Below are 13,975 nucleotides of genomic sequence, written 5' to 3'. Positions count from 1 at the left end.
GGTCTGGTTACCAGGAAATCACCAGTCTCCCAGGTCAGTAGCCTGGACCCACCCCAGCCTTGGGCAGTGCCTCTCCCCATCCCAGACCAGGACCCTGCCACCCCCAGCCTGGCACCTTCTGTCAGGAGCAGCTAGTCCCACACACCCTCCTCTCCCGCTCTGCGATTTAGGGAAGGTTGTGGGAGGCTGGGCTGGGCTGGGCGAGTCAATCCCTACAGACTGGGTGTCTTCCGTGCCTGGGCAGCCAACCAAAACCTGGCGTTGGGCCAAGTTGAGGGTGACACAGCGTGGACTCTGGATCCTCAGGTCTCAGCATCTCACAGTTGAGTGGGAGGGGATCTTAAGGAACAGTCAAAGGTGACTCTAAGTCCCAAAGTTTACAGCCACCCTGCCCTTCCAAGGCAAGGGTGTGGCAGATAAAGGCATAAACTTGAGAGTTCAGGCAGCAGGTGAGCAGGGCCAGGCCAACCCTTGTCCCAGATCATTTTCTGAGCTCCTCTCCACGTGTGGTCTAGGAGTTCGCTATGCACCATTTCTCAGTGCAGACTTAGGAGATTCAGAGACAGAAGCTCCTGGCCTCTGGCTTCACAGCCTGGCAGGAGTTCAGGTCCTGCCTCCAGGTAACCCAGGACCTGGGTCGAGACATGACTGACAGGAGCAGGAACAAACTACCTAACTGTGCTGGGGATTACCTGGTCAGATTCCAGAGACAAAGAGCCCCACTGGAGGAGAATATCTGGAGACTGGACTCAGAATAGGAGGACAGAGATGGGGGATGGCGGGTAAGGCTGAGAGCGGCCATGAGTGGATGGGGCCGGGGGGCAGAGACAGGGGACCCTGAGTAGAGTCCTTACTCTGCCTTCTCCTTGCTCTAACTGTGGGCAGTGAGCCCCTCCTGGACTCAGGCTTCCCATCTGGGAAATGGGACATCAGATGAGGCCTTAGAGGGGGACAGAGGAGGGAGTCACAGGAAAATGGGCCTTAGACGGGGACAGATGAAAGATTCTGAGGAGGGAGCCTGAAAAACAGGAAGTGACTGTAGCTGCTGTGTGTCGGTCTCTGCTCTTTGCAAAAGACAATATGCAATATTGCAGTATACCGTGGGCTGGACTCTACACAAAGCACGCCTACCCTATGCCGGGTACTCTATATACATGTCGTGTACTGTGTGCCAAGCGCTCTATGTAAAGTGTGCCCACCGTATGCTGGGTACTCTACAGAAAATCTTGCTTCTGTGTTCTCGGTCCTCTACATAAAATGAAATTTGTGCAGAGTAACTTATGTAAAGTGTACCTACTCCGCACCTGCTGATCTATATAAAGCACACCTACTGTGTGTCAGATGCTCTACGTAGAGCATGTTTACTACGTGCCTAGTGATCTACGTAAAGTGCACCTACTGTGTGCCAAGTGCTCTACACAAAGTGTGCCTACTCTGGGTGCTGGGTACACTTCATAAACTCTGACTCTATGTGTCCGGTACTCTACATAAAGCACACCTACTGTGTGTCAGATGCTCTACATAAAGTGTTTTTCTGTGTGTCAAGTGCTCTACATAAAGCGTGCTTACTCTGGGTGCTGGGTACACTTCATAAACTCTGACTCCGTGTGTCCCATACTCTACATAAAGCACACCTACTGTGTGCCAGATACTCTACATAAAGTATTCTTTCTGTGTGTTGAGTGCTCTACATAAAGTAAAATTACTCTGTGCAAAGTTATTGGCATAAAGAATGCCTACTGTGTGCAGGGCACTCTCCACAAAGCACTCCTACTGTGTGGCAGGGGCTTTAGGTAAAGCATGCCTACTGCGTTCCACCTACTCTAGGTCAAGTGCATCTGCTCATGTCAGATGCTCACCTGCATCATCATGCCCAAAGGCTTCACACCAACCTCCCCTCGGTTCTCTGAGCCAGAGCCCTGGGATTGTTGGAGAGACCCGAGTGATGGCATCCAGAGAAGGGAATGCGTCCATTTAACACAAGAGCAAACTGAGTCTCAGAGAGGGCAGGCCTCTAGCCCAAGTTACAGAGCTCACAGCAAGCCAGGTTTGTGAGACCCTCAAGCCCAAACCTTTTTCCTCTGCCATGCTGTTCTGCACCCATTCATTAGGGTCAATGTCATAGTAATACAGGGACATTAATAATGAAGGAATCTCAGGCTATGTAGTGGCCCCAGAGGGGAAATATCTGGAGGCCCTTGGATCAGCACCTGGCTCCTCCTCCCACATGCAGGATGCTCCGTCCACAGACCCAGGGCTCCCCTCCTGGCTGTCCCTGGATCCTGTCCAGAACTGCCTTGTGGGGTGGACTCGGGTGAAGGGGTGCTTGAAGGAGGGGGCTCCTAGCAGAGCTGCTGAGCAGAAGAGCAGGGAAGACACTGCTCCTGACACTGGCTGGGTGTTGGGGAGCCCCTAAACCTCCCCCAACCCACCACCACTGCCAGCTCAATCAGCCAGGGGATTCAGGCAGCTGGCCCTACAGCCTCAGTGGGGTAGGGTGCATCCCCCAAAATCCCCACTCCCTCTGCAAAGACAGACCTCACCTGCTGGCGGTTCCATCCCTGTTAGGCTCAGGGAGCAAAGCCAGAGTTTGATGAACCAGGCAGGGTTCTAGGGACGCAGAAGAAAGCGTCCTCAGCAGCTAGAGGGGCTCGGCACACTGCGGACCTGCTGTGTGCCTGCGATGAGCAGGCAGCCTAGAGCCGGAATGGTGGCCACCATCATTTGCCAACATAACTCACACAGCCTGTTTTAAGTCCTTTAAGTATATCAGCCACCTTGTTTTTTGTTTTACAAATGAAACATTAAGCCTGGAAGATATTTAAGTGACCACCCACAGTCACACAGCTGGTGGAGCCAGGCTGTACACCCAGACTACCCACCCAGCCTCACATTGTGCCACCCCCACCACCGGGCTGTGCTCCTTCACATCTGTAAATGGACGTTTCAGTAGCACCCACCTCACATGGCTGTGATAATATTTAAAACAGACAATGCAGGCAAAATGCACAAGGCAGACTAAAGGCTCAGCAAGTGCAGCTCACTGTTCCTGCTGTTGCTGTGGTTGCTGTGTAAGCTGGATATGGGGTCTGACCCGGATCCCACAGAGGGCAGAGACATGGCCTGGCGCTGTGCTGGAGAAGGGTCCCAAAGGTCTAGCCTGCCCTCACCACCTGCTCTCTTTGGCTGTAGATTATGGCTAGGGGAGCAACCTCCTGGACACAGGAGCCCTGGCCTCAATCCAGAAGAGTTATCTGTGGTGAAGCAGCAACAGAGGATTTGAACACCTACTAGGTGTTAAGGCAGACTCACAGGTGGATTCTTCCAGGGGAGACATCAGCTGTTCTGTGTCTGGAAACTGAACATCCAGGGAGTTCAGCCTCCCATCCAACGAAGACGTGAGCTCTGCACAGCCCAGCTACTGCATCCCTGATAGTCTCTGCTTGAATGCTCCGCAGTATGGAGACCTCAGCACGTGCGCACACGCACACACACACACACACACAGCCTATGCCTTTACAGCAGTGGTCCCCAACCTTTTTGGCACCAGGGACCAGTTTCGTGGAAGACAACTTTTCCACAGGCTGCAGCAGGGGAGAAGAGGCAAAGATGGTTTCAGGATGATTCAGGCACATCACATTTATTGTGCCCTTTATTTCTATTATTATTACATTGTAATATATAATGAGGTAATTATACAACTCACCATCATGTAGAATCAGTGGGAGCCCTGAGCTTGTTTTCCTGTAACTAGATGATCCCATGTGTGGATGATGGGAGACAGTGACAGATCATCAGGCATTAGACTTTCATAAGGTGCATGCGATCTTGATCCCCTACATGTGCAGTTCACATTAGGGTTTGCACTGCTATGAGCATCTGATGCTGCCACTGATCTGACAGGAGGCGGAGCTCAGGCAGTAATGCGAGTGATGGTGAGCCACGGTAAATACAGATGAAGTTTAGCTCACTCACCCACTGCTCACCTTCCGCTGTGCAGTACAGTCCCTAACAGGCCACAGACCAGTACCTGTCTGCTGCACGGGGGTTGGGGGCCCCTGCTTTACAGAATATTAGAGGGTACACACTCTACAGAAATGAGCTTTGAACTCAACCAGTTCTAAATCAATGAGAAAGAGGATCATTTAAAATGCATCTTCCTCTATGTGCACACACATCAAGGGAGGCAAGATATGAGGCTAAGAGAGTGAGGTACAGAACAGCAGGTATGTCTGCTAGATACTCACAGAAATGAGGTGGACAGTGCATAAGTGCATACACTTCTATCTGTCATATTTGTATAAATAAACTCTAACATGAATAGTTTTTAAGCTTAGAATATAAATGTTTAGGGCCAGGCACAGTGTCTCATGCCTGTAATCTCAGCACTTTGAGAGGCTGAGGTAGGTGGATTACCTGAGGTCAGGAGTTCGAGAACAGCCTGGCCAAAGTGGTGACACCCCATCTCTACTAAAAATACAAAAATTACTAAAAATACAAAACTTAGCTGGGCGTGGTGGCGGGCGCCTGCAATCCCAGCTACTTGGGAGGCTGAGGCAGGAGTATCGCTTGAACCTGGGAGGCAGAGTTTGCAGCGAGCCAAGGTCGCACCATTGCCTTCCTGCCTGGGCAACAAGAGTGGAACTCCATCCAAAAAATAATAAAAATAAATAAATGCTTATGTACCTATAACTATTTATATGTTTATATATTTCACTTGTGTGGTTTGTTTTTTCCTCTGTGTGTACAACCAGTAATCCTCCCAGGTCTCCACTCTGTGGGACCCCACAAAGCTCCCGCTTCTTGGACTCTGTGCTCTGGGAGTGTGTGGGATGCACCTGAGCCACAGCTCCCTGCAGGCTGAGAGGCCAAGGAGTCCCTGGGTGGCTGCTGTCTCTGGTCCTAAGCCCTTTATGGAATAGGGTCTCTACCAGAATAGGGAGCTGGGACCAGAACAGCAGATCTGCCACCTGGGTGTGGGTCTGTCTGCCTACTCAAAGCAACCCTTCTAGGTCTTGGGTTTCACAAATGCCTACCTGAATCCCAAGACACTCCGAAAGTCACTTTTTCCCATGGATGACTGTGAAATTATTGTTGTTGTAGGGGGATCCAACTGGGGGGGGACTTCCTATCCCACCATCTTGCTGATTTCACTCTTACAGAAGTCTTGAAGCCAGACAGTGTACGTATTCCAACTTTATTCTCCTTTATATAATTAACTTTTTCTATTCCAGATCGTTTGCATTTTCATATCAATGTTAGAATCAGCTTATCAATATCTACTAAAGCTTTCTGGCAGGTTCTCGCATGACTCAGCTTTCAGCTTAATTCTTTCTTTTTGGGAGAGTGAATTGGTAGAATCAGCTTATCAATATCTACTAAAGCTTTCTGGCAGGTTCTCGCATGACTCAGCTTTCAGCTTAATTCTTTCTTTTTGGGAGAGTGAATTGGGGTCCCGAGATTTTGTTTTCCTTTTATATTATACATCAATGTTCATAGCAGAACTATTCATAATAGCGAAAGAGTGGAGGCAACCCAAATGTCTAACAATGGATGGACGGATAAACAAAATATGGTGTATCTATCCAATGGAATATCGTTTGGCTGTAAAAAGGAACGCAGTACTAATACTGTAACATAGATACTAATGCTGTAACATAGATACTAATGCTGTAACATAGACACTAATGCTGTAACACAGACGAACTTTGAAAACATGATGCCGAGTGACAGAAGCCAGTCACAAAAGGCCACATAGTGTGTGATTCCATTTATACAAAGTGTTCAGAACAGGCAAATCCATAAAGACAGAAGGAGAAAACAGATCCGTGGTTGTCTAAGTCTGGGTGGAAGCAGGCAATGGGGAGTGACTGTTAACGGGCATGGCATTTATTTTACAAATAATGAAAATGTTCTAAAATGAATTGTCGTGATGGTTGCATAATTCTGTGACTATACGAAAAAGCACTGAATTATACACTTTACATGGGTGAATTTTTGGCTTGTGAATTATGTCTAAATAAAGATTTTGTTTTGAGACAGAGTCTCAGTCTGTTGCCCAGGCTGGAGTGCTGTGGTGCGATCTTGACTTACTGCAACCTCTCTATCCCAGGTTCAAGCAATTCTTGTGTCTCAGCCTCCCGAGTTGCTGGGATTACAAGCCCACACCACCATGCCCAGCTAATTTTTCTATTTTTAGTAGAGACAGCGTTTTGCCATGTTGGCCAGGCTGGTCTCGAACTCCTGACCTCAAGTGATCCACCTGCCTTGGCCTCTGAAAGTGCTAGGATTACAGGCATGAGCCACCGTGCCCCAGCCAAGACTTTTTTTTTAAGATGGGGTCTCACTTTGTTGACCAGGCTGATCCCGAACTCCTAGGCTCCAGCAATTCTCCCACCTAGGCCTCCCAAAGTGCTGAGATTACAGATGTGAGCCACCATGCCAGGCTTTAATTTTTTTTTTTTTTTTTTTTTTTTTTTTACAAAACAGAGAATTTTAGATTTTTTGGATCAATAAACCCAATACTTACATCTGAGAAAAAAAAAAAAAAAAAAAAGACTGACTTAAGTGGCTGAGCTCAGTGGCTCATGTCTGTAATCCCAGCACATTGGGAGGCTGAGCCAGGAAGATCACTTGAGTCCAGGAGTCTGGGGACAGCCTAGGCAACACAGTGAGACCCCAATTCTACAAAAAGTAAAATAAATTAGCTGGGCATGCTTGCACCAGCGTGTAGTCCCAGATACTCAGGAGGCTGAGGCAGGAGGATCACTTGAGCCTAGGAGGTTGAGGCTGCAGTGAATTATGATCACACCGCAGCACTCTAGCCTAGATGACAGAGTGAGACTCTGTCTCAAAAAAAAAAAAGAGACTGACTTGAGCCCAGCTTGGTATATACCACTTGTATTTGGTGAGAAGTTGGATTGTGCATCTAATTTTATGGCTTTATGAAGAGAACACACCTAGTCCAGGATGAACATATTGGATTGTGTCCTTCTTGGGGCTCAGCAGTGAGTGAAGACTTATTGTCTCAGTGAGGGACAGTGATTTCTCACCCTAACATATGAAACATGTCCACTGTGAATCCCCTATTGCGTCCTGCAAGTTCTTACACAGCATCTTCATTTTCCAATCTCTCAGAGCACCACGGGGTCTGTTGGATTTGGAGAAATAAAAATAAAATCCTAAGGCCCCCAATCAACTGAGCAGCCACCCTCCTGAATATAGAAACCCCAGAGAAATCTTAAAAACTGAGTTCCCAGCTATGATGGGAGGGAAGGTCGACTATGCCTCAGTATGTCCCTTCCTTGTTAATCTTTAACCAGAATTCTCTCCAGACCTATCTCCTTTGAGACTGGAACCTTCCCATTCTTTGCAGGAGCTAAAGCCTCCCTGGGCAGAGAGGTACCAGTGAGCCCTTGTGTGCTGGAGGAAGAGGTGGAGGCTGCCCCCTGAACGCCCCCTGAGGCTACTCCTGGCCTCTCCAGACCCCAGGTGGTTGCCTGGGGAGGCCCATGGGAATGTCCTACTGGGAAGGCCACTGCAGGAATAAAGCTCACAGCACCAGTTTAAGGAGGCCTTGGTCTGGCTCCTACACTTGCCTGCAGGTACCCCCTCAAAACACCTTAAAAGGGTGCTTTTTCTGCATTTTCCTTATGCCACTTGATTGAAGGCAGCCCCAGGTGGAGGGGAACCAAGAGGATATGGGTACAAGGGCAGAGTCAGAGAGTTGTGGATGGAGCTGCCCAGCCTGCAGGTGGGGTGCAGAACCGGGGAGACGGGGAAAAGAGAGAGAAATCTCAGCCTTAGGTGGCTGCCTGGCGTGTTTTTTCCCATGCAGAGCGCCTGGCTGTTCAGCCAGCCCAGGTGCCCGTTGCAGCTTAGAGGTCAGTGGTCCTCAACTGAATGTGATTCTGGCCCCCAAGAGACACTTGGTCATGTCCAGAGATACTTCAGTTGTCAGGACTTGTGGGGAGGGGGGGGATTTTCCTACCAGCATCTAAGGGATTGAGGTAAAGGACGCCGCTAAATGGCAGACAATGCACAGGACAGCTCCCACTACAAAGAATGATCCAGTCCCAAATGTCATGAGTGCTGAGATTGAGAAACCCTGTGCTAGGTGTATTTTGTCTCCACTGTTGTGTCCTTGATAATCTGATTGTAAGAGGTAGGATGGAGCTGGATGCATCCCAGTGCTGTGAAATGTTTGCTCTGCACCTGTGTGTGAGCCATCCGCAGTGATACCAGAGTAGGTAGAATTCTGTCCACCTGTCAGAGGAGACGGGGGACCCCAGCCTCGAGAACTGTGGCTGCTCCAGCAAGCAGGAGGCAGGATGCTGGACTGTAGGGGTGAGGCAGGAGCTTGAGCAGAGGGGGAAGGTTGGATCAGACTCTTGGTTGGATCAGACACTGTGCTGTGTCATTGCCAGGAATACTAAGGTCCCTGCTAGGGTTGGAGACCATGAGTCTAGAATGGAGTCAGTGAGTGACAGCTGGTACAGAACAATACAAACAAACGAACTCTGAAGACCAATATCATCATCAGTCAATGACAATGACTTACAAGGTGGACTCTCACAGTTCTCTGGTTACTCCTGTTTTTCACTTGCAGAGAGGAGCCTCAGAGCTGCAAAGTCCTTTCTCCAAAGACACACAGTGAGAGCTGGGGTTTCCACCCTGGGTCTGATGCCTTCACAGCTTGAAAGCATTTCAGAAAATTCTCTCTGGAAGCCAGAGTGGAGTGTGTGCAGAGGAGAGGAGATGAGGAGGAGGATGGGGCGGCGGCCCGGGAGAGAGGATGGAGAGGAGCAGAGCAAATGGAGAAGTGCTTAGTAGGAGAGAGGATGCCCAGCAATGGGAGGGATGGGGAAGGAAGGTGGCTGATGCTGGGGTATGGTTTCTGAGTAGGATGGCTGCGTGGTCAGAAGACTTTCCTTCCATGTCATAGGGTGGTCTTTTCATGTGGGATACGTCATCCTCACTCCAGTAAAGTTCCTCACTGTCCGGGTGATTCTGTGTTCTCCAAGCGCCATGATGACTCCCCCCTGCATGGTGGGGGTCGGGGGGCTACTTGAGGATAGTGTCCTAGTGAGACTACTATGGGCTGTAATGATGGATGGGCCCATCCAGAACCAAGGATTTCAGAAACTCTTGTAGCAATGTCGCTTACATTATTCATAAAAATATTTCTGTTTTATTTTATGGTAGAATTCAGGTGCAGAAGTTTCAGCCTGTGGTATTTCCAGTTTGGGGCTTTTGATTAACATTGGTTTGTCCACGATTCTTGTCTTGTTTCATTGGTTTATCCCCTTTCTTTCACTGTTTCCATTCTTTTCTAACAGGCATTTTCACATACTTAATATGCTCTTTTTGATTTGTATATGTTCTTGTAAGACACATTGCTTTCTATCTGCACATATTTTTATGTGACTATTTTAAAATGGTAAATTAATGGATTTAATTTTATTAAAGAAGTTTTAAGTTTATAGAAATACTGATCGGAAAGTATAGAGAGTTCTTAAGTATGCCTCACCCCTGCATGTGGGGCCTCACCCCTGCATGTGGGGCCTCACCCCTGCATGTGGGGTCGTCTCTCCTATGACATCCTGCATTCCTGTAGCACCTATGTTACAACTGATGAGCCAATTTTGACTTATTACTATTATTTTTATTATTAGTAGTATTATTATTGAGACGGAGTCTTGCTCTATAGCCCAGGCTGGAGTGCAGTGGAAAGATCTCTGCTCACTGCAAGCTCCGCCTCCCGGGTTCACGCCATTCTCCTGCCTCAGCCTCCTGAGTAGCTGGGATTACAGGCGCCCGCCACCTCGCCCAGCTAATTTTTTGTATTTTTAGTAGAGATGGGGTTTCACTGTGTTAGCCAGGATGGTCTCGATCTCCTGACCTCATGATCCTCCCACCTCGGCCTCCCAAAGTGCTGGGATTACAGGGGTGAGCCACCGCGCCCAGCCAACACACTATTATTAACCAAGTTTTACAGCAGTCTTTCCTATTGTTCATGTCTTGCATTCTGGTAGCACCTGTGTTCCAACTGATGAACCAATATTGATGCATTATTATTAACTAAATTCCATAGTTTACATAAGGTTAGACTCTTCACATTGTGTATATAGATTTTGACAAATGACAGAGATTCATTATTACTATATCATTCAGAATAGTTTCATGTACATATTTTACGTACATATGTACATATTTTAATGTGACCACATAGAATTATCCTAGAGAGTTCATCCTATTCTTTGTTTAATTCACTCAATACTATTTAAAAGGTTCACTTATATTATTATGTGTGCATCTAACTCCTGCCAAAAGGTCTATATCCTTTTGTCTCTATATCCGTTGTTTGCCTCTATATGCTTTTACCTGCCTTCTCCCCAACTAGGGACAAGTAGGCTTATCCAACACTCCCACTAAGATAACTGTTGCAGAGAACATTCTCTTACATGTCCCCCTATGAACAGGTTTCAGAAGTCAAGATAGATACACAGTAGCAAGTTTGCTGACATACGGAACATGAATATCATTAAAATTTTTAATTTCCACCAATCTACATGCCCACTAATAGTGCAAAAGTATTTTATTATTATTATTATTATTTGATACAGAGTCTCCCTCTCTCACCAGCGGACTGGAGTGCTGTGGCGCGATCTCGACTCACTGCAGCCTCCACCTCCTGGGTTCGAGCAATTCTCTTGCCTCAGCCTCTGGAGTAGCTGGAATTACAGACGTGCACCACCACGGCTAGTTTTTGTATTTTTGGTGGAGATGGGATTTTGCTATGTTGGCCAGGCTGGTCTCAAACTCCTGGGCTCATGTGATCCTCATACCTCCACCTCCCAAAGTGCTGGGATTATAGACATCAGTCACTGTGCCCAGCCCATAGTGCATAAGTATTTCTTTCTCCTCATAGCCCAACCAACACTGGACATTTTATAATTTTGGGAACTGTGGGGGCATACAGTGAAATTCCACTGCTGTTTTTCATTGTCCCCTTACCTCCATTCTTTTCTTTTTTTCTTTCCTTTTGTTTTCTTTTTTTGGGAAGGCGGGGGAGTAGGCTTCCTTTCATTTGTCTGAGTAACTCCTGTGCATCATTTTCTCACATCTTTTGCTCATTTTTGCATTAAGGTACCTACTTCTTCTTGATATAACCGGTTTCTTGTTTGTTCTAGATATTATTCCCTTGTCAGTTTTTAAGAAATTCCCCACACTACATGGATGTGCTCCTGTTGGTTTTAGACAATGCAAATATCTTTTCCCCATTTCCCATCTGCCTGTTAACTTCATCCTGGAAATCCTTTGTTGAATGGAAATCCTCAATGTTGGTTTTTTTCATGTTTTAAAAAATCATCTTAATGTTTGTGCTTTTGAAATTTTGTTTAAGAAGTCTTTCCTCAAGTCTATATCACAAAGTTATTCTCCTATACTTTCTTCTATTAAATTTATACTTTGATATTTGGCATTTATTTTTCGAATCCAGCTGTGGGGGCCTACGCACCGGGGTGTTGGTCAATGAGGGCGTGGTCATTGTGGTCAGCTTAATGGAATCCATTCAATGAGGGTCAGGTCATGAAAGATCTGTTCAGTGGAGTTTGGTTAGCAGGGGACTGTTCAGTGGGGATCGGACCAGTGGGGCCTGGTCAGTGGGGTCCAGCAGTTGGGGGCCTGGTCGATTGTAGGGTCCAGTCCTATGAGGCTTAGCGGGTGTTCTCTGTGCGGAGACGAAAGATTGTTAAGAAATAAAGACACAAGACAAAGGGATAAAGAGAAAACAGCTGGGCCCAGGGGACCACTATCACCAAGACACAGAGACCGGTAGTGGTCCTGAACGGCTGGGCACGCTGATATTTATTGCATACAAGACAAGGGGGGCAGGGTAAGGAGGGTGAATCTTCTAAGTGATTGACAAGGTGAAGCGAGTCACGTGATCCCAGGACTGGGGTCCCTTCCCTCTTAGGTAGCTGAAGCAGAGAGAGAGAAGGCAGCATACATGAGCGTTTTCTTCTACACACTTATAAGAAAGATCAAAGACTTTAAGACTTTCACTATTCCTTCTACCGCTATCTACTACAAACTTCAAAGAGGAACCAGGAGTACGGGAGGAACGTGAAAGTGGACAAGGAGCATGACCACTGAAGCACAGCACCACGGGGAGGGGTTTAGGCCTCCGGATGATGTGGGCAGGCCTGGATAATATCCAGCCTCCCACAAGAAGCTGGTGGAGCAGGGTGTTCCCTGACTCCTCCAAGGAAAGGAGACTCCTTTTCATGGTCTGCTAAGTAACGGGTGTCTTCCCAGACACTGGCATTACCACTTGACCAAGGAGCCCTCAAGCAGCCCTTATGCGGGCATGACAGAGGGCTCACCTCTTGCCTTCTAGGTCACTTCTCACAATATCCCTTCAGCACCTGACCCTCTACCCTCCGGTTATCCCTAGGTTATATTATTAATGCAACAGAGTAATATTAAAAGCTAATGATTAATAATGTTTATAATAATGATTGATAATTGTCCATGATTATCTCTATATCTAATTTGTATTATGACTATTCTTTTTTTTTTTTTGGAGACGGAGTCTCGCTCTGTCGCCCAGGCTGGAGTGCAGTGGCCGGATCTCAGCTCACTGCAAGCTCTGCCTCCCGGGTTTACGCCATTCTCCTGCCTCAGCCTCCCGAGTAGCTGGGACTACAGGCGCCCGCCATCTCGCCCAGCTAGTTTTTTTGTATTTTTTAGTAGAGACGGGGTTTCACTGTGTTAGCCAGGATGGTCTCGATCTCCTGACCTCGTGATCCGCCCGTCTCGACCTCCCAAAGTGCTGGGATTACAGGCTTGAGCCACCGCGCCTGGCCGACTATTCTTATTCTAACTATTTTCTTTATTATACTGAAACAGTTTGTGCCTTCAGTCTCTTACCTCGGCACCTGGGTAATCCTCCGCCCAGTCGATAGGGGTCTGCAGCTGGGGCAAGGTCAGCGGGGATCTGATTAGTGAGACTTCGTCAGGTCTCACTGACTGACTAGGCCCGTTTGGCGGGGGTCATCTGGCAGTTGGGGCCTCGCTGGTGGGGGTCTCATAGTTGGGGTCTGGCTGGCAGGGGTCCCACAGTTGGGGCCTGGTGAGCAGAGATCTGGCAGTTGCAGCCTCATCCATGGGGGTCTGGCAGTTGGGGCCTGGTCAGTGGGGTCTCATAGTTGGGGCCTGGTTGGAAGGGGTCCAGCAGTTGGGGCCCAGAGATGTGGCAGCTGGGGGCTATTTGGCAGGGATGCAGCAGTTGGGGCCTGGTCGGTGGGGTCTGGCGGTTGGGGCCTGGTCAGTGAGGATCAGATCAGTGTGGTCTAGTCAGTGAGGTCTGGATGCTGGGCCTTAATCAGCGTGGGTCTCACAGCTGGGGCCTGGTCAGCAGGGGTCTACTAGTTGGGGCCTGGTTGGTGGAAACCGGCAGTTGGGACCTGGTTGGCAGGCGTCTGACAGTTGGGGCCTGGTCAAAGGGGATCCAGCAGTTGGAACCTGGTCAGCAGGGCTCTGGCAGTTGGGACTTGGTCATTGGGGTCCGGCATTTGGGGCCTGGTCAGTGGGGGTCCAGAAGTTGGGGCCTAGTCAGTGAGGTGTGGAAGTTGGGGTCTGGTAAGCAGGAACCCAGCAGTTGGGCCCTAGACAGAGGGGATCTAGCAGTGGGGTCTGGTCAGCAGGGGTCTCATAAGAAGAGGCCTGGTTGGCAAGGGTCTGGCCGTTGGGGCTCAGTCAGGAGGGGTCCAGGAGTTGAGGCCCAGTCAGTGGGGTCTGGCAGTTTGGGCTTGATGAGTGCAGTCCAGCAGTTGTTAGGGCCTGGTCAGTGGGGGTCTGGTAGTTGGGACCTGGTCAGTGGGGTCCACCATTTGGGGCCTGCTTGGCAGGAGTCCCATAGTTGGGGACTGGTCAGCAGGGGTCCAGCCTTTGGGGCTCAGTCAGTGGGGTT

General features: G+C 48.6%; 1 protein-coding gene across 2 annotated transcripts in view; it reads right to left on the bottom strand.

Annotated features, from left to right (window-relative positions):
* Nucleotides 1–179, bottom strand: part of LOC117074427 (cytochrome P450 4F2) — a 52,982-nt gene extending 52,803 nt beyond the window's left edge. For both annotated transcript variants that reach the window (XM_033195864.1, XM_033195861.1), the window contains exon 1: nt 116–179. The gene's annotated coding sequence lies outside the window, so the exon portion shown is untranslated. The remainder of the gene's footprint in view (nt 1–115) is intronic.
* Nucleotides 180–13,975: the final 13,796 nt, after the last annotated feature.

Source organism: Trachypithecus francoisi, unplaced genomic scaffold (assembly GCF_009764315.1).
Source record: "Trachypithecus francoisi isolate TF-2019V2 unplaced genomic scaffold, Tfra_2.0 Lachesis_group5, whole genome shotgun sequence".
Taxonomy (NCBI): Eukaryota; Metazoa; Chordata; class Mammalia; order Primates; family Cercopithecidae; genus Trachypithecus; species Trachypithecus francoisi.
The sequence above is the reverse complement of the archived record's forward strand: the minus strand, read 5'-3'. Positions and strand labels throughout refer to the sequence as shown.